This window comes from Oncorhynchus masou, chromosome 15, assembly GCF_036934945.1.
Source record: "Oncorhynchus masou masou isolate Uvic2021 chromosome 15, UVic_Omas_1.1, whole genome shotgun sequence".
Lineage (NCBI taxonomy): Eukaryota > Metazoa > Chordata > Actinopteri > Salmoniformes > Salmonidae > Oncorhynchus > Oncorhynchus masou.
In genome coordinates, this window is record NC_088226.1 from 1,933,681 (window position 1) to 1,957,923 (window position 24,243).

The 24,243-nt window shown below is 46.3% G+C and overlaps 1 protein-coding gene and 1 long non-coding RNA gene across 2 annotated transcripts in view; one reads left to right on the forward strand and one right to left on the reverse strand.

Moving 5' to 3' along the window:
- The window catches only part of LOC135554933 (uncharacterized), a 28,042-nt gene extending 17,740 nt beyond the window's left edge, over positions 1 to 10,302 (forward strand). Inside the window, exon 3 of the long non-coding RNA XR_010457791.1 lies at positions 10,219 to 10,302. This is a non-coding gene — a long non-coding RNA (uncharacterized LOC135554933). The remainder of the gene's footprint in view (positions 1 to 10,218) is intronic.
- asic2 (acid-sensing (proton-gated) ion channel 2) overlaps positions 1 to 24,243 on the reverse strand; it is a 491,333-nt gene that overhangs the window by 326,177 nt on the left and 140,913 nt on the right. The gene's annotated exons all lie outside the window — the stretch shown is intronic.

Sequence of the window (24,243 nt, forward strand, 5' to 3'; positions counted from 1 at the left end):
TCTCTCTCCCCTCCACCCCATGTCGTTCTGTCTGTCTCTGTCTCCCCTCCACCCCATGTCGTTCTGTCTCTCTCCCCTCCACCCCATGTCGTTCTGTCTCTCTCCCCCCACCCCATGTCGTTCTGTCTCCCTCCCCCACCCCATGTCGTTCTGTCTCTCTCCCCCACCCCATGTCGTTCTGTCTCTCTCCCTCCACCCCATGTCGTTCTGTCTCTCTCCCCCCACCCCATGTCGTTCTGTCTCTCTCCCCCCACCCCATGTCGTTCTGTCTCTCTCCCCCCACCCCATGTCGTTCTGTCTCTCTCCCCCACCCCATGTCTCCCCCCACCCCATGTCGTTCTGTCTCTCTGTCCCTCTCCCCCCCACCCCATGTCGTTCTGTCTCTCTCCCCCACCCCATGTCGTTCTGTCTCTCTCCCCCACCCCATGTCGTTCTGTCTCTCCCCCCACCCCATGTCGTTCTGTCTCTCTCCCCCCACCCCATGTCGTTCTGTCTCTCTCCCCTCCACCCCATGTCGTTCTGTCTCTCTCCCCCACCCCATGTCGTTCTGTCTCTCTCCCCTCCACCCCATGTCGTTCTGTCTCTCCCCCCCACCCCATGTCGTGTCGTTCTGCACCCTCGGTCCTGTTCCCTCCACCCCATGTCTCTCTCCCCTCCACCCCATGTCGTTCTGTCTCTCTCCCCCACCCCATGTCGTTCTGTCTCTCTCCCCTCCACCCCATGTCGTTCTGTCTCTCTCCCACCCCATGTCGTTCTGTCTCTCTCCCCCCACCCCATGTCGTTCTGTCTCTGTCTCTGTCTCCCCCCCACCCCATGTCGTTCTGTCTCTTCCCCCCACCCCATGTCTTCTGTCTCCCCCCACCCCATGTCGTTCTGTCTCTCTCCCCCCACCCCCCCCACCCCATGTCATTCTGTCTCTGTCCCCCCACCCCATGTCGTTCTGTCTCTCTCCTGTCCTCTCCCCTCCACCCCATGTCGTTCTGTCTCTCTCCCCCCACCCCATGTCGTTCTGTCTCTCCCCCCACCCCATGTCGTTCTGTCTCTCCCATGTCGTTCTGTCTCTCCCCCACCCCATGTCGTTCTGTCTCCCCCCCCCCTGTCTCTGTCGTTCTGTCTCTCTCCCCCCACCCCATGTCGTTCTGTCTCTGTCTCCCCTCCACCCCATGTCGTTCTGTCTCTCTCCCCCACCCCATGTCGTTCTGTCTCTCTCCCCCACCCCATGTCGTTCTGTCTCTCTCCCCCCACCCCATGTCGTTCTGTCTCTGTCGTTCTGTCTCTCCCCCCACCCCATGTCGTTCTGTCTCTCTCCCCCCCACCCCATGTCGTTCTGTCTCTCTCCCCCCACCCCATGTCGTTCTGTCTCTCTCCCCCACCCCATGTCGTTCTGTCTCTCCCCCCACCCCATGTCCACCCCATGTCGTTCTGTCTCTCTCCCCTCCACCCCATGTCGTTCTGTCTCTCTCCCCTCCACCCCATGTCGTTCTGTCTCTGTCTCTCCCCCCACCCCATGTCGTTCTGTCTCTCTCCCCCCACCCCACCCCATGTCGTTCTGTCTCTCTCCCCACCCCATGTCTCTCTCTCCCCCCACCCCATGTCGTTCTGTCTCTCTCCCCCCCCATGTCGTTCTGTCTCTCTCCCCCCACCCCATGTCGTTCTGTCTCTCTCCCCCCACCCCATGTCGTTCTGTCTCTCTCCCCTCCACCCCATGTCGTTCTGTCTCTCTCCCCCCCCCCACCCCATGTCGTTCTGTCTCTCTCCCCCACCCCATGTCGTTCTGTCTCTCCCCCCACCCCATGTCCCCACCCCATGTCGTTCTGTCTCTCTCCCACCCCTGTCTCTGTCGTCTCTCCCTCCACCCCATGTCGTTCTGTCTCTCTCCCCTCCACCCCATGTCGTTCTGTCTCTCTCCCCCCCACCCCATGTCGTTCTGTCTCTCTCCCCCACCCCATGTCGTTCTGTCTCTCTCCCCCACCCCATGTCGTTCTGTCTCTCTCCCCCCCCACCCCATGTCGTTCTGTCTCTCTCCCCACCCCATGTCGTTCTGTCTCTCCCCCCCCACCCCATGTCGTTCTGTCTCTCTCCCCTCCACCCCATGTCCTGTCTCTCCCCCCCCCCATGTCGTTCTGTCTCTCTCCCCCCACCCCATGTCGTTCTGTCTCTCTCCCCACCCCATGTCGTTCTGTCTCTCTCCCCCACCCCATGTCCTGTCCTCTCCCCCCACCCCATGTCGTTCTGTCTCTCTCCCCCACCCCATGTCGTTCTGTCTCTCTCCCCCCACCCCCACCCCATGTCGTTCTGTCTCTCTCCCCCCACCCCATGTCGTTCTGTCTCTCTCCCCCCCCACCCCATGTCGTTCTGTCTCTCTCCCCTCCACCCCATGTCGTTCCCTCTCCCCTCCACCCCATGTCGTTTCTGTCTCTCTCCCCCCACCCCATGTCCCATGTGTCGTTCTGTCTCTCTCCCCCCACCCCATGTCGTTCTGTCTCTCTCTCCCCCCCACCCCATGTCGTTCTGTCTCTCTCCCCCACCCCATGTCGTTCTGTCTCTCTCCCCCACCCCATGTCGTTCTGTCTCTCTCCCCCACCCCATGTCGTTCTGTCTCTCTCCCCCCATCCCATGTTGTTCTCTATCTCTCTGTCTCTCTCCACACCTCTTTCATCTCTCTGTCTCTCTCTCTCCACACCCTGTCGTTCTCTCTGTCTCTCTCTCTCTCATTATTTCTTGAGCTCTCCTTCTCTGTCTCTCTCTCCACCTCTCTCTCTCATTATTTCTTTAGCTCTCCTTCTCTGTCTCTCTCCACCTCTCTCTCTTATTATTTCTTGAGCTCTCCTTCTCTGTCTCCACCACCTCTCTCTCTCATTATTTCTTGAGCTCTCCTTCTCTGTCTCTCTCCACCTCTCTCTCTTATTATTTCTTGAGCTCTCCTTCTCTGTCTCTCTCTCTACCTCTCTCTCATTATTTCTTTAGCTCTCCTTCTCTGTCTCTCTCCACCTCTCTCTCTTATTATTTCTTGAGCTCTCCTTCTCTGTCTCTCTCTCCACCTCTCTCTCTCATTATTTCTTGAGCTCTCCTTCTCTGTCTCCCTCTCCACCTCTCTCTCATTATTATTTCTTGAGCTCTCCTTCTGTCTCTCTCTCTACCTCTCTCTCTCATTATTTCTTGAGCTCTCCTTCTCTGTCTCTCTCCACCTCTCTCTCTCATTATTTCTTGAGCTCTCCTTCTGTCTCTCTCTCCACCTCTCTCTCATTATTTATTGAGCTCTCCTTCTCTGTCTCTCTCTCATTATTTCTTGAGCTCTCCTTCTGTCTCTCTTGGCAATCGATGTTTGGACCAAAGTCAATGGTAAACTATTCAATAAGGTCCTCTTAACACACTAACAGAGGCAATTAAAATGAGAAAATTCCCTACAGAAAAGTATTAAGAAGAATAATCTGTAAAATGTCCTCCAATAAAGTGCTGGTCAGTAGCAGAAACGGCTAACCTTCAATGTAGAGCTTGGACTGCCTGTCACCCTCAGCTCTGATGGAACAACGTGTCTACTTTTGAAAGTCATCCAACACAAAGACATATAGAGTCTCAGAGTCTCCCTCGATGAAATCAATGACATTTTCTCCAAAACCAAGCAATTACCCAGGCAACAACAATTTATTCATGGTCGTCTGATGGGATTGAACACATTCAGTGAGACGAGATGGAGAGAGATGGGGGAAGAGAAGAGAGAGAGATGGAGAAATAGAGCAGACAGAGAGAGAGAAAGACAGCATGACAGAGTTATTTCATCAAGCTGTGACCTCTGATGGAGAACACTGCATGTCACTTCATTCTGGCGAAGAAAGACTTTTCTCCACTGATTGTGTGACCTCCTTCTCACCCTCCTCGTGTGTTTTTGCCTCTCCCATATTTCCCTTTCGTTCCAATTTTTTTCTGGACACATTGTCCACAACAAGACTGATTATAAACACCTAAAATGTGTCCAACGAACGAGGGTTTATGGGGGGCCCCCCTGTGGTTGGGGATACTCTGGTATATACTGTTCATGTACTAGTTCCATTTCCAGCTTCAGCATTGTAGATGGTTTCATTTTGACAACGGTGAGTAGTTGTTTGTGTGTTTTCCCAGGGAAATCTTCACATGCTGGATCAATATCTCTGGGATCACTTACACCAACAAATGAGTCTGTTGCAGAGCTGGGTCGGCCTGGCTGTGCAACGATGTGGTCTGTCAGCAGCTGACCTGATAAACCATCTTCTGCTTCTGTCTGTTTGATTTCTGAGCCTTCGCAGCAGCATGTTACAGTACATGTGTTGAATGCTAAAATGTCACTCAGTCAGAAAGTCATTAGAAAACCCCTCAATACTGCCAACGGCCAAATGTTTTATTACTGATACAAGAGAATGAAACTCAAGAGAGCATATTTCATCAACTTTTATTTGAAGATTTTTGGTGCTAGATTACAAATAATACATCTATCCCGGACAGCAACACAACATTTAACAAAAACATGTCCCATGTGTCACAGTACAGTAGATCTTAATGATTTGTTATTCAGCACAGTGCTTAAAACATTCCCAAACCAGAAACCGTGGATTGATGGCAGCATTCGCGTGAAACTGAAAGCGCGAACCATTGCTTTTACCCAGGGCAAGGTGACCGGAAACATGACAGAATACAAACAGTGTAGCTATTCCCTCCGCAAGGCAATCAAACAGGCAAAGCGTCAGTATAGAGACAAAGTAGAGTTGTAATTCAACGGCTCAGACACAAGAGGTATGTGGCAGGGTCTACAGTCAATCACGGATTACAAAAAGAAAACCAGCCCCGTCACGGACCAGGATGTCTTGCTCCCAGACAGACTAAATAACTTTTTTGCCCGCTTTGAGGACAATACAGTGCTACTGGCACGGCTCGCAACCAAAACATGCGGACTCTCCTTCACTGCAGCCGACGTGAGGAAAACATTTAAACGTGTTAACCCTTGCAAGGCTGCAGGCACAGACGGCATCCCCAGCCGCGTCCTCAGAGCATGCGCAGACCAGCTGGCTGGTGTGTTTACGGACATATTCAATCAATCCTTATCCCAGTCTGCTGTTCCCACATGCTTCAAGAGGGCCACCATTGTTACTGTTCCCAAGAAAGCTAAGGTAACTGAGCTAAATGACTACCGCCCCGTAGCACTCACTTCCGTCATCATGAAGTGCTTTGAGAGACTAGTCAGGGACCATATCACCTCCACCCTACCTGACACCCTAGACCCACTCCAATTTGTTTACCGCCCCAATAGGTCCACAGACGACACAATCGCAACCACACTGCACACTGCCCTAACCCATCTGGACAAGAGGAATACCTATGTGAGAATGCTGTTCATCGACTACAGCTCAGCATTTAACACCATAGTACCCTCCAAACCCGTAATCAAGCTCGAGACCCTGGGTCTCGACCCCGCCCTGTGCAACTGGGTACTGGACTTCCTGACGGGCCGCCCCCAGGTGGTGAGGGTAGGTTACAACATCTCCACCCCGCTCCACCCCCCCACAAGGGTGCGTTCTGAGCCCTCTCCTGTACTCCCTGTTCACCCACAACTGCGTGGCCATGCACGCCTCCAACTCAATCATCAAGTTTGCGGACGACACTACAGTGGTAGGCTTGATTACCAACAACGACGAGACGGCCTACAGGGAGGAGGTGAGGGCCCTCGGAGTGTGGTGTCAGGAAAATAACCTCACTCTCAACGTCAACAAAACAAAGGAGATGATTGTGGACTTCAGGAAACAGCAGAGGGAGCACCACCCTATCCATATTGACGGGACAGTAGTGGAGACGGTAGTAAGTTTTAAGTTTTTCGGCTTACACATCACGGACAAACTGAATTGGTCCACCCACACAGACAGCATTGTGAAGAAGGCGCAGCATCGCCTCTTCAACCTCAGGAGGCTGAAGAAATTTGGCTTGTCACCAAAAGCACTCACAAACTTCTACAGATGCACAATCGAGAGCATCCTGTCAGGCTGTATCACCACCTGGTACGGCAACTGCTCCGCCCACAACCGTAAGGCTCTCCAGAGGGTAGTGAGGTCTGCACAACGCATCACCGGGGCAAACTACCTGCCCTCCAGGACACCTACACCACCCGATGTCACAGGAAGGCCATAAAGATCATCAAGGACAACAACCACCTGAGCCACTGCCTGTTCACCCCACTATCATCCAGAAGGCGAGGTCAGTACAGGTGCATCACAGGAGGGACCGAGAAACTGAAAAACAGCTTCTATCTCAAGGCCATCAGACTGTTTAACAGCCACCACTAACATTGAGTGGCTGCTGCCAACATACTGACTCAACTCCAGCCACTTTAATAATGGAAATTGATGGAAATTGATGGACAAATGTATCACCAGTCACTTTAAACAATGCCACTTAATATAATGTTTACATACCCTACATTATTCATCTCATATGTATATACTGTACTCTATATCATCTACTGCATCTTGCCATCTTTATGTAATACATGTATCACTAGCCACTTTAAACTATGCCACTTTATGTTTATATACCCTACATTACTCATCTCATATGTATATACTGTACTCTATACCATCTACTGTATCTTGCCTATGCTGCTCTGTACTATCACTCATTCATATATTTTTGTGTACATATTCTTTATCCCTTTACACTTGTGTGTATAAGGTAGTAGTTGTGGAATTGTTAGGTTAGATTACTCGTTGGTTATTACTGCATTGTCGGAACTAGAAGCACACGCATTTCGCTACACTCACATTAACATCTGCTAACCATGTGTATGACAAATAAAAATGTGATTTGATTTGATATCTGAAAAACAAAAAGCATCATCCCTGGTTATTATGCAGTGGCTTCCAGCATGTCATGGAATGGCGTTTAACACAGAGGAGGGTATGAAGAGAGGAGGGCTGGGGTTTGGGACACTCTGGCTGATCAGGAACAGGGATTATGCAGTAGGGCAGGTGGCCTCAGACACTTGATCTGCACTTCTGATGAGGAAATAAATATCCCTCTTCTTGAAGTACCCTAAATCAAACATCCTTAATTAAGATGAACCCCCCCCATCTCACACTAAATCAGCCCCCAGTTATAAAGCTGTGGATTCCGCCTCTCGATTACTCTCTTCCCCGTCGCTCTCTCTTTCTCACATGCACACCACACACACACACACACGCACGCACGCACACACACACACACACACACACACACACACACACACACACACACACACACACACACACACACACACACACACACACACACACACACACCACCCACCCACCCACCCACCCACCCACCCACCCACCCACCCACCCACCCACCCACACACAGAGACTAGTTAATATGGATGCATCCATAAATTAAAGGTAGTCATATGATCATATTTCTCTCTGGTTATCAGTCTCTGTGGATTAACATGAGAAGTGGCTCTCCAGAAAACAACATAGCTTTTTGCCATTTCGATAGTTAGGTACTATTCAGGGATGGATTTAACAACCAAATGCAGCATTTCAGTGGTATCAGGCCAAAGTGTTTGTCTGTCCCTGACCACCAATGTCAATGGCATTATCACCTCTGATTTTCCACCGCCCAATCACATCAACCTCATCAGCATCTACAAGAGTTCTTTTGGCCAATCAGGTGTCTCCAGCTGCCTTCTTGGAACTAGTCCCTGACCAATCGCATCATTGTCACAGCCCACTGTAGTAGTGCCTCTGTCCAATCTCATCAACTTCATAGTAATCTATGCTGACAGGCCAACAAAGCCTGGGGAAAACCAGCACAGGGGGAGGATTTTTGAAATCACGTACCTTCCAAGTTCCACACACATACTACCAAACACGCATGTGCATGACCACCAAGACTGCTGCCATTTTTATCATGCTTTCATCACCTACTACTTCAGGGCTCCCACAGCTGTCACATCCAAGCAGGCGGCCAGAACATAATGGCTGCTGTGTTTCTTTGTAGGGACAGCCAGGGGACAACCTGCATTTCCCATATGCTGTCATGTCACTGTCACCCTGTCACTGACCCTTTATCTGGGGTGGCATCAAAGTCTCCTTCAAGCCCTCCACCTCTGCCATGCGTCATTCCATTTGATCAAATAGAATGGCCCCCCTGCTTTCTGTCCAGTCACTTCTCCTGCATGACACCAAAGCCCAGCCTCAGTCCTGCCTCCTGAGTATTCAGTGGCAATTTTAGCATGTAAATATTGGTGGGGAACACCAAACTTGATGCATGCCAGCAAAGCCACTACACAACACATTAATTGCACTACAACGGTGACAAACGGTGCCCACAACTTGCTAGGACCTACATAAAGCTGTCCCAACAGCAGTCCCAACACCTTACCACTGCTACACCTGGCTATCAGCGGAGCCTTGTCTGGCAGCGAAACAGTTCATTCAGCCTCATTTACTGATTATCTGATATGGCTGACTTGCTTAAACAAATGTAGTTTGTACTGACAATTGAGATATACAAACTATGGCATAAGGGGACGACAAGCGGATAAGAGGCAATCCGTATTTTGATTAAGACATTCATGAACGAGCTAGGGTGGAAGTAGTCAATATAACTATTTGTTCAGCACTTTTGAAATGTACAGCAACAAAATTCAGAACATGGTCTGTTCTTACAGTATTCTCCCTGTACACCAAGTCAGAACCGTAGGATAAATATAGGGGGCATATAAGCACACAATGAAAGCTCTTACAATAGTCGATGATGACATTTCTCTAAAACAGGCTATAGTCACAATGTGCACCACCAAGTCAGAACAGTTGTAACGGCTTTCTTTAGGTGAAAGAGAGTCGGACCAAAATGTGGCGTGGCTATTAAGATTCATGTTTTAATAAAACAAGGAAACACGAATCAATACAAAAACAATAAACGTAACACGAAAACCGAAACAGCCTATACTGGTGCAAAGTAACACAGGGACAAGGACAATCACCCACAAAACCCAACACCAAACAGGCTACCTAAATATGGTTCCCAATCAGAGACAATGACTCACACCTGCCTCTGATTGAGAACCATATCAGGCCAAACATAGAACTAGACAAACTAGACATGAAACATAGAATGCCCACTCATATCACACCCTGACCAAACAAAACATAGAAACATACAAAGCAAACTATGGTCAGAGAGTGACAACAGTAGGCTAAATTATGAGGGAAAATTGACCTAATTATTGAGGCACATGGGCTACTACCAGCCTACTACAGAACATGCACTTAGTATTACTTTCTTAGCTACATATCTCCCTGCCATATTACATAATTTATGCAGCAGCATAAAATACATTTCTGGACTCACCTTGTTGTGCTGTGCTCACTTGTCATCAAAGTCTGACATTCTCTGGATTTATGGTGCTTTCAAGACAACTGGGAACTTGGGAAAAAAACAAGGTTGAATCATGACGTTAGTGATCTTCAGGTCGAAACTCTAGAAAGAGGCCCGAGTTCCCGACTTGGAATTCCGAGTTGGATGACCGTTCAAAACGTATTTTCCCAGTCAAAGCTTGTTTTCTCCCCTGTTCCCAGTTGTCTTGAACTCACTGAAGTCTGAGATTTCCCAGTTCCAAGTTTCCATTTGTTTTGAACACGGAAGAAGTCATGCTGGATTGACAGCATGGTCAATGTTGAATATGTATCCTTTTAAGCTTGTTAAAGAAATCTTTAAACCCGTGACTTGGACCACACACCCACTCCACTGAATAGCAGGCTAGTTATTGCTTTGCAATGCTTGCAGTTAGCCACTGATTCCTTCCAAACCACTCATTTTTAAATTTGCGATTTCCAACTTGTTGTGTAATGTCCAATGGCCGATGAGCACCGATACATTTTACATATAATTTCTCTACATATGACAAGTATTGAAAAGGATCATGATGATGACTGCTAGCTTGCTAGCTAATTTTAAAAGTATGATGTAGACATGATCAGTCAAATCAAAGCTACGGTAGATATAATGTTACTTGACGTAATTTTATCTGTGGCCAATGACCTTGAACCTTCTTGGATGGGCACTTCTAATGTTGCTCTATGGCATCACCCAAGGGGCTTGAATTTTCGAGCTCTCCCCATGGATTTTGCGTAGTGTCCCCATGAGTGACAGAACACTGAGCCAATCACGGCGCAACTAGAGAAGATTGCCAACGACTATGCTCTGTATTTTCAGCTGGCTGCCCCACTACCACAGAAAGAACTGAGCTAGGCTGAAACATCTGCATTTTGGAGCTGCCTTTCTCAAGAAAGCAAAAAAAGGTTTGTATGCAGCTACATTATACTAACTCTGTTTTTTTGTTGTTGTTTGCAAACTGATATCTGACACGTATTAATGCCAATATAAAATGCAAAACAGCGGACCACACGCCACTGTAAATGTTGATCATCATTCTCTGGAGGACCTATGTGGTCACTGAGCAGAGGGAAATGGTCAGAGAGCATGTGTTTGGTTTCCTGGTGGACAGCAGTTTTATGGTGTGAAAAAGTCATTAAGTTCCCATGAAGCCCATGTGGCCTGACTCCTTTCAGCAGACTGGGGGAGATGAGAGAGGGGAGGGATCAATGTCTTCACTCACTGTGAAAAGAGGGGATGGCCAATGTTAATAGTTTGACATTAACAATATTGCTGGCATTATGATCAAATTAACAGGACACATAATAATCCTTCAGTATGCTCAGCATGCCCAGTTTTGGTTTCCTGAAGTGTGTGTGTGTGTGTGTGTGTGTGTGTGTGTGTGTGTGTGTGTGTGTGTGTGTGTGTGTGTGTGTGTGTGTGTGTGTGTGTGTGTGTGTGTGTGTGTGTGTGTGTGTGTGTGTGTGTGTGTGTGTGTGTGTGTGTGTGTGTGTGTTTGTGTGTGTGTGTGTGTGTGTGTGTGTGTGTGTGCGTGCGTGCGTGCGTGCGTGTGTGTGTGTTTACAGTATATGTGCGCGTGGTAGTGTGGGTGAAGCACCTGCAGCGATGCCTCAGAAATCTATCACTATGTAATGGGTCCTGGGAGATGAGTATTCCCAGAGACGTGTGAGGCTGTGCAACCACCCAGCAAGTGGCCCAATCATGGTCAGCGGTCTGACCATCTGACCTCATGGAATTGGTCCTGCTCTAACTCTCTATCATATGAAATAAGGTGAGCAGAGGGATGGCACACAGGTATTGTCCTTTCCTTTCTCCTTTTCATGTTGTCTTTGAACTCCCAAATGGCTCCAGAGAGATATTTTCACTGCAATAGTTAATTCACACAAGTGAGTAAAAAATCCACATTGATATATGTTTCCATGTGCACATGCAGGGATCCAAATATAACCTATTACAGTTTTACCACCTTTTTATTCCTCCCTCCCTCTCTCCCTCACACATTCAGTATAGCCGCTAAGGGTTCCATCCCGAATGGCACGCTATTCCCTAGTGCACTACTTTTGACCAGAGCTTTATGGGTTGCGGTTCAAAAGTAGTACAATATTATACAGAATAGGGTGCCATTTAAGACACATCCAAGGTGTGAGCGCCCACACCGAGGCACGTCGTTACCTTCTCTTAAATCTTAATGTTTAGTTCTCACTGGTACTGGAAGTAATGGCTGCACATAGGCAATCATCTCACCAGGGGAGCATCCGCATTAAACACGGCCTTCACCAATCACAGCACTGGGGGGAAAGGAAAATGCTTCATAAATTATCAAATTCACACTGTCATGACGTTGGCCTTTTTGGGTATAGCAAGCCCATCCTCCTCTCCCTGCCTCCCCCTTGCCTCCTTCAACTAGGCTGCTGTGGTCAGAGGTCGTAAACTCCTGAGAAGACCTCATGGACACACAGTTATAGAGAGTAGTTTTTCATGGAGACAAAGGAAATCCTTTCACCTCACAGAACTTGAGGTACGAACAAATTTCATGTTCCGGAGAAAGTATAAAAGATCGGTGAAGAATCCGGCTACGAACTGGTCTGTTTGTCACAACTTGGGAAGCTCATGGGAGACGGTGTGGCAACATTACCATAACGCTGTTTATATAATAGCCTCAGATATAAGGTTTTACATGTAATTGTTGTATAAGACGAATGAGTGAGTAATACTGTTTAAACAATATTACAATGTGATTTTGGACTGTTTAATGAAAGAAAAGTCTAAAAGGGAATTGGATTTGAACTAAATCAGAGGACCACCCCTGAGCCCAGTTAGGGTCAGACATCCTGGGACAGCCCTTTTCTGCCATTCTGAATAAAACCCAACTTTGAGAAATTATTACCAGACCATGTTTTTCTCCATTAGGAGGGGGACAAAAGTTGTAGACCAAGCTTACCTCAATTACGAGATAGCTGAAGGTGTAGACCATTGCTGAATCTTTTTAACCATACCACGTGGTTAAACTCTTAGGCTATCGATACCGTCAGAATAAGAACAAGTCTTTGATATTGATTACTAGTCTGCAGCTAGGAATTCGGCATCATTGAACGCAAAGAATGACACCCACCGAAACATCCATTCTATAACGAATGTCACTCTGAACAATCCCCTCTAACCAGACAGAGAGAGGGAGTCAAGGACAATTCTAAGAAAGACAAACTTTTCAACAGCGATCAAGACGACACACTGAGCGTAAATATATATATTGGTTGCAATTGTTCCCGAATGAGTGAGCGTTCATGTCTAAAGGATTAGCATTTTAATTGTTATAATTATCACTTTGTAGTGACTTCTTAGTCGACCCCCATTTCCCCTTTGTCTAACAAGCCGCCATTCCGGTTTAGCCCACTAGGGCACATCCTCCTTTCATTTCATGTAACAATATTTACTGTTTGTTTATGCATTTCTGTGAATTACTTCGTTAGTAATAAATAAATGATTTAAGACAATTGATGTATGGATGACTCCTAGTGAAGACTGGGTTCGTGCAGATTTACGATGTTTGGAATGAGAATAACGTGAGATAAAGTAAATAATCTATTAATTCGAAGACTAATTGATCAGATAATATCAAAGAATCTTTGATAAAAACTATCAGTCTTCAGTTAATGATAGTAAAGACACGACAACACTGTTGGAGTCTAGTTGATCTATCATTTATATTTTTTTCCTTCTCTTCTTTTCTTCCTCTGTTTTCGTAGACATTTCACATCATGATATCCTACATAAGGGATGGGCAACTGGCGGTCCATGGGCTGCATGCGTCCCACAGCACCCCTTTTGTAGGCCTGCAGATTACTCCCCCACGCACACACACACAAACACAATATATATATATATATATATATATATATATATATATACAGTGACTTCAGAAATGATTAATTCCCCAGAATCTTTTTACGTGTCTATTTTCAAAGGATAAAGCTAAGAACAATAACAACTTCATAGTTCAGAACACGACAACAATATGGAAGAAAATGAAACATATTCTATAAGAAACACCATCACTCCCTAAAAACACAACTCTATGGAACAATCCTTGGATAGCTTTTCAGTATTCACTGATAAATTGGTCCACATGGAAAACTACATGCATAGAAACTATATATAACTTGGTAATAGGAAATACATGTATTCCCATGAAAGAAGTAAAAAGCAATTTTGGACTGACCAATGTGGATATTTTCAAACACATGCAATTTAAGTTTCATGTGACAACATGTTGTTTTGAAATCTTTAGGACATCAGAGCAATCTTGAGGAAATTCTATTTGAGTCAGAAAATGATATTCATATGATAGGTAAAATATGCCAAACATTGCAGAGAGCCTATCCAACTGACATTCTCTAAGACAAAAATATGAACTATTTGAACCAAGACTTAACGAGAACTGATATTGGAACAAGATGGAGGGAATGTTGGAACATAACTAACACAATTACAGTTAACAAAAATGTATACTTAATCCAGTATAAACTCATCTATAGAATTTATTAAACAAGAGCCAAAATTCACAAATCCTACAAAGCACAACTGCTTTAAAACGAACAATGACTCAATAATCCATTCCTTCTGGGAATGCTCGAAAGGCCAAAGGTTATTGGTGGAGTTAGAAAGTTGGCTGTCAGATGTAAATACAATGTAAATGCTGCATGTTTCATGTCAGAGATACCGATGGGTTGGACGATACTTTTCTCATCAATCTTCCTGAAAAAAAAACATATACTTAAAAACTGGAAATCAACCAATCCTCCAATCCTCCATCCTTAACACAATGGAAAAGTCAAATGCATTTCTTTCTAACTGTTAAATGTGCATGGGCAACAGAGAGAAACAAAATTGTGCAGTTTGAGGCCATGTGGTGGAGAGTGAAGTGGGCGCCGGAGATGATGGGGTGTGAGCAGGTGGGTCTGAGCAGGGGTGATGTTGTGGATGTTTGTGTGTATCTGAATGTTGTCGTTGGAATGTTTTGTAATGTAAAAAAATAAATATATAATGTTACAAAGAAAGGAAAGTATTCATACTCCTTGACTTAAACCACATGTTTTGGTGTTACAGCCTATAAAAGTGTTCTTAGCCATTTACAGAGCACACACCATATCCACAAAGTGAACAAAATGTTCTTGCCCATTTACAGAGCACACACCATATCCAAAAAGTGAACAAAATGTTTTTACCCATTTACAGAGCACACACCATATCCACAAAGTGAACAAAATGTTTTTACCCATTTACAGAGCACACACCATATCCACAATGTGAACAAAATGTTTTTACCCATTTACAGAGCACACACCATATCCACAAAGTGAACAAAATGTTCTTACCCATTTACAGAGCACACATATTGTGAACAAAATGTTTTTACCCATTTACAGAGCACACACCATATCCACAAAGTGAACAAAATGTTCTTACCCATTTACAGAGCACACACCATATCCACAAAGTGAACAAAATGTTCTTGCCCATTTACAGAGCACACACCATATCCAAAAAGTGAACAAAATGTTTTTACCCATTTACAGAGCACACACCATATCCACAAAGTGAACAAAATGTTTTTACCCATTTACAGAGCACACACCATATCCACAATGTGAACAAAATGTTTTTACCCATTTACAGAGCACACACCATATCCACAAAGTGAACAAAATGTTCTTACCCATTTACAGAGCACACACCATATCCACAATGTGAACAAAGTGTTCTTACCCATTTACAGAGCACACACCATATCCACAAAGTGAACAAAATGTTTTTAGATTTAAAAAATGTTTTTATTGAAAATATATATATTATTATTATTATTATTTTATTGAATATTAAGGCATACAATCTAATTGCAGTGAAGCCGCTCAACATTAACATTACATTCAGTCATCTAACAGAAACCCATCCAGAGCAACCAACAGAAGCAACTAGGGTCAACGCCCTTCCCAAGGGCACGTCGACAGATCTCCCACAAAGTCAAAACGGGGTCCCATCTAGAGCGACCCACAGAAACAACCAGGGTCAACACCCTTCCCAAGGGCACGTCGACAGATCTCCCACAAAGTCAAAACGGGGTCCCATCCAGAGCGACCCACAGAAACAACCAGGGTCAACGCCCTTCCCAAGGGCACGTCGACAGATCTCCCACAAAGTCAAAACAAGGTCCCATCCAGAGCGACCCACAGAAACAACCAGGGTCAACACCCTTCCCAAGGGCACGTCGACAGATCTCCCACAAAGTCAAAACGGGGTCCCATCCAGAGCGACCCACAGAAACAACCAGGGTCAACACCCTTCCCAAGGGCACGTCGACAGATCTCCCACAAAGTCAAAACGGGGTCCCATCCAGAGCGACCCACAGAAACAACCAGGGTCAACACCCTTCCCAAGGGCACGTCGACAGATTTCCCACAAAGTCAAAACGGGGTCCCATCCAGAGCGACCCACAGAAACAACCAGGGTCAACGCCCTTCCCAAGGGCACGTCGACAGATCTCCCACAAAGTCAAAACGGGGTCCCATCCAGAGCGACCCACAGAAACAACCAGGGTCAACACCCTTCCCAAGGGCACGTCGACAGATCTCCCACAAAGTCAAAACGGGGTCCCATCCAGAGCGACCCACAGAAACAACCAGGGTCAACGCCCTTCCCAAGGGCACGTCGACAGATCTCCCACAAAGTCAAAACGGGGTCCCGAAACAGTGACCGATCAGCCATGGGCCCAAGCTTCCCGACAGCTGTCCCTCGACCATCCGAGACAAAAATAATAAAATAATTCCATTCCCATTCTGTGAAATTAGTTGTTGATCATTGATTTTCAAGTATATTTAAGTCAAAGCTATAACTCAGCAACTCACTGTTTTCTTGGTAAGCAACTCCAGAGTAGATTTGGCCTTGCGTTTTAGGTTATTGTCCTGCTGAAAGATGAATTAATCTCCCATTGTCTGAAAAACACCCCAGTCCTTAATGATGACAAACATACCTGTTACATGATGCAGACACCACTATGCTTGATAATAAGGAGAATGGTACTCAGTCATGTGTATTATTGGATTTACCCAAAACATAACACTTTGTATTCAGGACAAAACGTCCTGGGTGTAGTGATACACCATCCAAAGTGTAATTAATGACTTCACCGTGCTTAAAGGGATATTCAATGTCTGTTTTTTTACCCATCTACCAATATGTTCCCTTCTTCGTGAGACATTGGATAACCTCCCTGGTCTTTGTGTTTTATTTTATTATTATTTTTTATTTGGTTGGGGGGGGGTTGAATCTGTTAGCAATTCACTGCTCGGCTGAGGGTGTGTGTGTGGGGTACAGAGATGAGGTAGTCTTTCAAAATCATATTAAACACTATTATTGCACACAGAGTGAATCCATGCAACGTATTATGTGACTTACTAACTAACTACTGAACTTATTTAGGCTCAAAGGGGTTGAATACATTTTAAATGAATTTGTAAAAATGTTCAAAAACATAATTCCACTTCGACATTATGAGGTATTGTGTGTAGGACCGTAACAAAACATCTCTTATCGATGCTCAAACAGAGACGATGCTGTCGACCTTAATCACATCTCACTTCTTCTAGAAGAGGACCCAATCTCTCATCTCCACTCCTCTGCAATCAATTAGTGGTAGTGCTAGGCTACATCACCATCAGACCAGACAGACAGGTAGACATGCCAATGCTAATATGTCCTGGTCTCAGCCTCTCACAGGTACTACTGCTGCTGCTAACTGATCTGACTGCAGCAGAATCTCATTTAATAAGCCCACTGCACTCCACATATCAATAACAGACTTGTACTGAACAACTACAGTCGGTGAGAATGTGTGGCGTGTCGAGTTTCAAGGAAAAGTATTTCAGTCATTTAAGAGAACATCACCATTAACATGTCAGTGGTGCTAACAACATCTTCACTATTCAAACCGATTCAAATCGGCTTATTATGGAGCGCCATCACTTCACAGTAATAAAACAGGCAACATGAGTCAAATGATTCCTCAATTAGTTGAACAGCCACCACCAGACAGTCTATTGTAATCATGTGTGTGCACCGCAGGCAAATTACGGGTGGTGACTAAACACTACATGTGATTCACTGGGACGGGATAATGTGCTGCTCCATGTATGATGAGTGAACATAGAGACAAGTGTGTGAAGCAACATTAGAGTGATAAGAAGCTGTGCATGCCCACCCCCGTCTCTGTCTCTGTCTACAGAGTGTGCTTGGAAGACTGAGGCTGGGCTTTAATAACAGTGTGTAACCATGTCCTCTCACGTGCTTGGTAATATTATAATGTAATGTAATACTGTAATGTAACGGAAACCATTCCTGGGGTACGTAGAGCTGTGAGTGTATTCCTGAGTGTGTGAGACAGAATATGTAAGTTAGTCTTTGTTCATCTCAGTCAAAGTGAATCCTCATGTAAGAGTCCATTTTTTTTAGCAAATCTAAAATAAATCAACAGCTTCACTTCATCAGGGACGAGCACTACAGCTGTAGCTGGGAAAAGCTATTTCTAAAAACAGTGTGTGAAAATGATTTGCCAACAGCCAATAAATTCAGGAGGAGAATTAGAATTTCCGGAGAGTGCCAGGCAGCTAGTGATCCATATTCATTTCCACTGTGGCTACTGGCCAGAGAACCAGAGAGGGAGTAAGAGACAGGAGAAGAGAAAGACAAAATAAGACAGAGGCTGAGAGATTAGACAGACAGACGGATGGACAGAAAGACGGAAGCTGAGGGAGCACCTGGCATGTGTTCCTCAGCAGAAGAGAAGTGAATGATAGCAAGTTAGTTTGAGTCCCGGCAGGCATCAAGCACCTCTTCTTGTTTGAGCTAATTGCCTCCCCTCTGACTTCACTATGAGCCAACTAGCACCACTACGGCAAACATCCTTCGCACAGCAACGAGAACTGTGGGCATAAATAAGCAGCATGGCAATGGTTTTGGAGAGAATGAGTAAGCTGAATGTTTTTTTTTACATATTTGTTTCCAATACTGCTTTGTTACTGTAGGAAAACATTATGTCAAGACTAGAATATAGACTTGAACATAGACCTGAATATAGACCTGAACATAGACCTGAATATAGACCTGAACATAGACCCATGACATAGAAATAATTAGGAACATCCAAAGCCTCACTGGTTATATAACCAAAAACAGACATACTGTAACGAGTTGCAACTTGGGACTATCTAGACTAGATTAACATATTCTCCATTATACAGAAACAGTCTTGAGTCATGATTTGGTCTGATTAATAAGGCAGGCCAAAGATAAAGATATTTGGATGGAGACAGTATGGCCACTTCTCAGGGGTATTCATGTTTAAATACAATCTAAAAAGCAGAAAATCGGTTCATGTATTTGACCTGACATTTTCATGTTGTATATGTCCTGTGAAGCAACAAGGTTCCAGACTGGAAGACTAATTCAATTATCAAATCGTTGTGTATTGTTCAGAAGACAAGGTCACGGCCTGGAGGAACTAGACCAGTTAATTATGTAGGAATATCTATTGAATTCATTTGAACACCATTCAAGGTCAGGGCCTGAATGATACGGCTTTGATCATTTACAAGCCTGGAGCAAATTATTATACAATGATTATTGTCATAGTACTGTGTTAATAATCCAGACTGTGTGTTTGCATATTCTTAAAAGGGGAATCAGCAGTTGCTACATACATTTTTGGACCCATTGGTTCTTGAAGAATATAACTTAGAAATGCCTCCTGAGCTGAGTTCAACAGTCGTACCACATCAGAACCCAAAATATAAGATTGTTTTAGTCCAAAAATAATAGTGATATCATGGATGGTCCTTTCATCCATCTCTGGTTACATTTCTCTAGTGCCATCACTCAACTTTTAATTGAAACAAGGGATGGGAGAACGCTTAATTGTTTCTAATGCTGATTGCCACTTTAATGTACTCATATGATCAAAATAACCTAGAAGAGTAACACTCTTTTTGGTCTTAAATGAAGAAACTAGTCTGTAAACAGGGTACTCTTTTGTTTGAAAAGAAAACAATCTCTGTTATATCTGATATTGGCAGAAAGCTTAAATTCAGTGTTACTCTAACTGCACTGTCCATGCTATTGTTTGAGGAGAGTGCACCATTTTGAACATGAAAAGTTATTAATAAAGAAATTAGGCACATTTGGGCAGTGTTGATACAAAATGTTGAATAGAAATGCAATGGCTCATTGGATCAGTCAAAAACGTTTCACATGCACTGCACGGACCAAAATGCAGCGTGGTGGTTATTCATGTTCTTTAATAAATGAACTCGACATGAAATAACTAAACAGAACAATAAATGTGTGAAAACCTATACAGCCTATCTGGTGACAATAAACACAGAGACACGAACAATCACCCACGAAATACTCAAAGAATATGGCTGCCTAAATATGGTTCCCAATCAGAGACAACGATAAACACCTGCCTCTGATTGAGAACCACTCCAGACAGCCATAGACTATGCTAGATACCCCCACTAAGCCACACACCAACACCTAACAACACCCCAAGACAAAAAACACCACAATAAACCCATGTGTTATGTACTTGAGTGAAGACCCAAAAGCGGTTTTAACAGAAAACAGAGTTCTTTAATAAAAACAGGAATGGCATAAATCCTCTTCCAACGTAGTCAATGGAACAAAAAGAACGTTAGTATAATGCAGGATGCACCTGCCAGGCAGACTCCGACAGGATAGGACAAGGTGGAAGCAAACGGGACGACAGCTTGCTTCTGGCATCAAAAACACAAACAAGAATCAGACACTGAAAGTAGCAGGAACAGAGAGAGAAATAGAGACCTAATCAGAGGGGGAAGAGAGAACAGGTGGGGAAGAGTGAATGAGCTAGTTAGGGAAGATGTAGAACAGCTGAAGAATGAGAGACAGAGAAGGTAACCTAAAAAGACCAGCAGAGAGAGACAGAGTGAAGAGAAAGGACAGGAACAGACATAACAAGACATGACAGTACCCCCCACTCACCGAGCGCCTCCTGGCGCACTCGAGGAGGAAACCTGGCGGCAACGGAGGAAATCATCGATCAGCGAACGGTCCAGCACGTCCCGAGAGGGAACCCAACTCCTCTCCTCAGGACCGTACCTCCCAATCCACTAGGTACTGATGACCACGGCCCCGAGGGCGCATGTCCAAAATCTTACGAACCCTGTAGATGGGTGCGCCTCGACAAGGATGGGGGGGACGAGAAGAACGGGCTTAACACAGGAGACATGGAAGACCGGGTGAACGCGACGAAGATAGCGCTGGAGAAGAAGTCGCACTGCGACAGGATTAATGACCTGAGAAATACGGAACGGACCAATGAACCGCTCCAACTTGCGAGAAGCTGTCTTAAGGGGAAGGTTCTGAGTGGAGAGCCATACTCTCTGACCGCAACAATATCTAGGACTCTTGGTCCTACGCTATTAGCGGCCCTCACAGTCTGCGCCCTATTACGGCAAAGTGCCGACCTGACCCCCTTCCAGGTGCGCTCGCAACGCTGGACAAAAGCCTGAGCGGAGGGGACGCAGGACTCGGCGAGCTGAGATGAGAACAGCGGAGGCTGGTACCCGAGGCTACTCTGAAAAGGAGATAGACCGGTAGCAGACGAGGGAAGCGAGTTGTGGGCGTACTCTGCCCAGGGGAGCTGTTCTGACCAAGACGCAGGGTTACGAAAAGAAAGACTGCGTAAAATGCGACCAACAGTCTGATTGGCCCGTTCGGGTTGACCGTTAGACTGGGGATGAAAGCCGGACGAGAGACTGACGGAAGCCCCAATCAAACGGCAAAACTCCCTCCAAAATTGAGACGTGAACTGCGGGCCTCTGTCGGAAACGACGTCAGACGGAAGGCCATGAATTCGGAAAACATTCTCGATAATGATCTGAGCCGTCTCCTTAGCAGAAGGGAGCTTAGCGAGAGGAATGAAATGAGCCGCCTTAGAGAATCTATCGACAACCGTAAGAATAACTGTCTTCCCCGCTGATGAAGGCAGTCCGGTGATAAAATCTAAAGCGATGTGAGACCACGGTCGAGAGGGAATGGGAAGCGGTCTGAGACGGCCGGCAGGAGGAGAGTTCCCAGATTTAGTCTGCGCGCAGACCGAACAAGCGGCGACAAATCGACGCGCGTCAGTACCTCCAGGCTCTGATCAGGCCCTACACCCAAGCAAGGGCACTGCGTTCATCCACCTCTGGCCTGCTCGCCTCCCTACCATTGAGGAAGTACAGTTCCCGCTCAGCCCAGTCAAAACTGTTCGCTGCTCTGGCCCCCCAATGGTGGAACAAACTCCCTCACGACGCCAGGACAGCGGAGTCAATCACCACCTTCCGGAGACACCTGAAACCCCACCTCTTCAAGGAATACCTAGGATAGGATAAGTAATCCTTCTCACCCCCCCCCCCTTAATGACTTAGATGCACTATTGTAAAGTGGCTGTTCCACTGGATGTCAGAAGGTGAATTCACCAATTTGTAAGTCGCTCTGGATAAGAGCGTCTGCTAAATGACTTAAATGTAAATGTAAATGTTCCCGAGTGGGCCACCAGAAACGCTGGCGAATGGAAGCGAGCGTACCCCGAACGCCGGGGTGGCCGGCTAACTTGGCAGAGTGGGCCCACTGAAGAACGGCCGGACGAGTAGGAACGGGAACGAACAGAAGGTTCCTAGGACAAGCTCGCGGCGACGGAGTGTGAGCGAGTGCTTGCTTTACCTGCCTCTCAATTCCCCAGACAGTCAACCCGACAACACGCCCGTCAGGGAGAATCCCCTGGGGTCGGTGGAGACCTCAGAAGAACTGAAGAGACGAGATAAAGCATCAGGCTTGGTGTTTTTTGAGCCCGGACGATAAGAAATAACAAACTCGAAACGAGCGAAAAACAGAGCCCAACGAGCCTGACGCGCATTAAGTCGTTTGGCTGAACGGATGTACTCAAGGTTCCTATGGTCAGTCCAAACGACAAAAGGAACGGTCGCCCCCTCCAACCACTGTCGCCATTCGCCTAGGCTAAGCGGATGGCGAGCAGTTCGCGATTACCAACATCATAGTTACGTTCTGACGGCGATAAGCGATGAGAGAAAACGCGCAAGGATGGACCTTGCCGTCAGAGAGAGAGCGCTGAGAAAGAATGGCTCCCACGCCCACCTCTGACGCGTCAACCTCAACAACAAACTGTCTAGAGATGTCAGGTGTAACAAGAATAGGAGCGGATGTAAAACGATTCTTAAGAAGATCAAAAGCTCCCTGGGCGGAAACGTACTTAAAGCACGTCTTAACAGAAGTAAGGGCTGTGAGGGGAGCTGCCACCTGACCGAAATTACGGATGAAACGACGATAGAAATTAGCGAAGCCCAGAAAGCGCTGCAGCTCGACGCGTGACTTAGGAACGGGCCAATCAATGACAGCCTGGACCTTAGCGGGATCCATCTTAATGCCCTCAGCGGAAATAACGGAACCGAGAAAAGGGACAGAGGCGGCATGAAAAATGCACTTCTCAGCCTTCACATAAAGACAGTTCTCCAAAAGGCGCTGGAGGACGCGTGCACGTGCTGAACATGAATCGAGAGAGACGGAGAAAAAAAATCAGGATATCGTCCATGTAAACGAAAACAAAAATGTTCAGCATGTCTTCAGGACGTCGTTAACTAGTGCCTGAAAGACAGCTGGAGCGTTAACGAGGCCGAAAGGAAGAACCCGGTATTCAAAGTGCCCTAACGGAGTGTTAAACGCCGTCTTCCACTCGTCCCCCTCCCTGATGCGCACGAGATGGTAGGCGTTACAAAGGTCCAATTTGGTGAAAAACCTGGCTCCCTGCAGGATCTCGAAGGCTGAAGACATAAGAGGAGCGGATAACGATTCTTAACTGTTATGTCATTCAGCCCTCGATAATCCACGCATGGGCGCAGGGACCCGTCCTTCTTCTGAACAAAAAAAAACCCCGCTCCGGCGGGAGAGGAGGAGGAGACTATGGTACCGGCGTAAGCGAAACCGACAAATAATCCTCGAGAGCCTTACGTTCGGGAGCCGACAGAGAGTATAATCTACCCCGGGGGAGTAGTTCCCGAAGGAGATCAATACTACAGTCATACGACCGGTGTGGAGGGAGAGAAGTGGCCTTGGAACGACTGAACACCGTGCGCAGATCGTGATACTCCTCCGGCACCCCTGTCAAATCGCCAGGCTCCTCCTGTTGAGAAGAGACAGAGGAAACAGGAGGGATAGCAGACATTAAACAGGTCACATGACAAGAAACATTCCAGGATAGGATAGTATTACTAGACCAATTAATAGAAGGGTTATGGCGCACTAGCCAGGGATGACCCAAAACAACAGGTGTAAAAGGTGAACGAAAAATTAAAAAAGAAATGGTTTCGCTATGATTACCAGAGACAGTGAGGGTTAAAGGCAGCGTCTCACGCTGAATCTTGGGGAGAGAACTACCATCTAAAGCGAACAAGGCCGTGGGCTCCCTAACTGTCTGAGAGGAATGTCATGTTCCCGAGCCCAGGTCTCGTCCATAAAACAGCCCTCCGCCCCAGAGTCTATCAAGGCACTGCAGGAAGCAGATGAACCGGGCCAGCGGAGATGGACCGGAAAGGTAGTGCGTGATCCAGAAGGAGAGGCCTGAGTAGTGCGCTCACCAGTAGCCCTCCTCTTACTGATGAGCTCTGGCTTTTACTGGACATGAGGTGACAAAATGACCAGCGGAGCCGCAGTAGAGACAGAGGCGATTGATTCTCCGTTCCTTCTCCTTGGCCG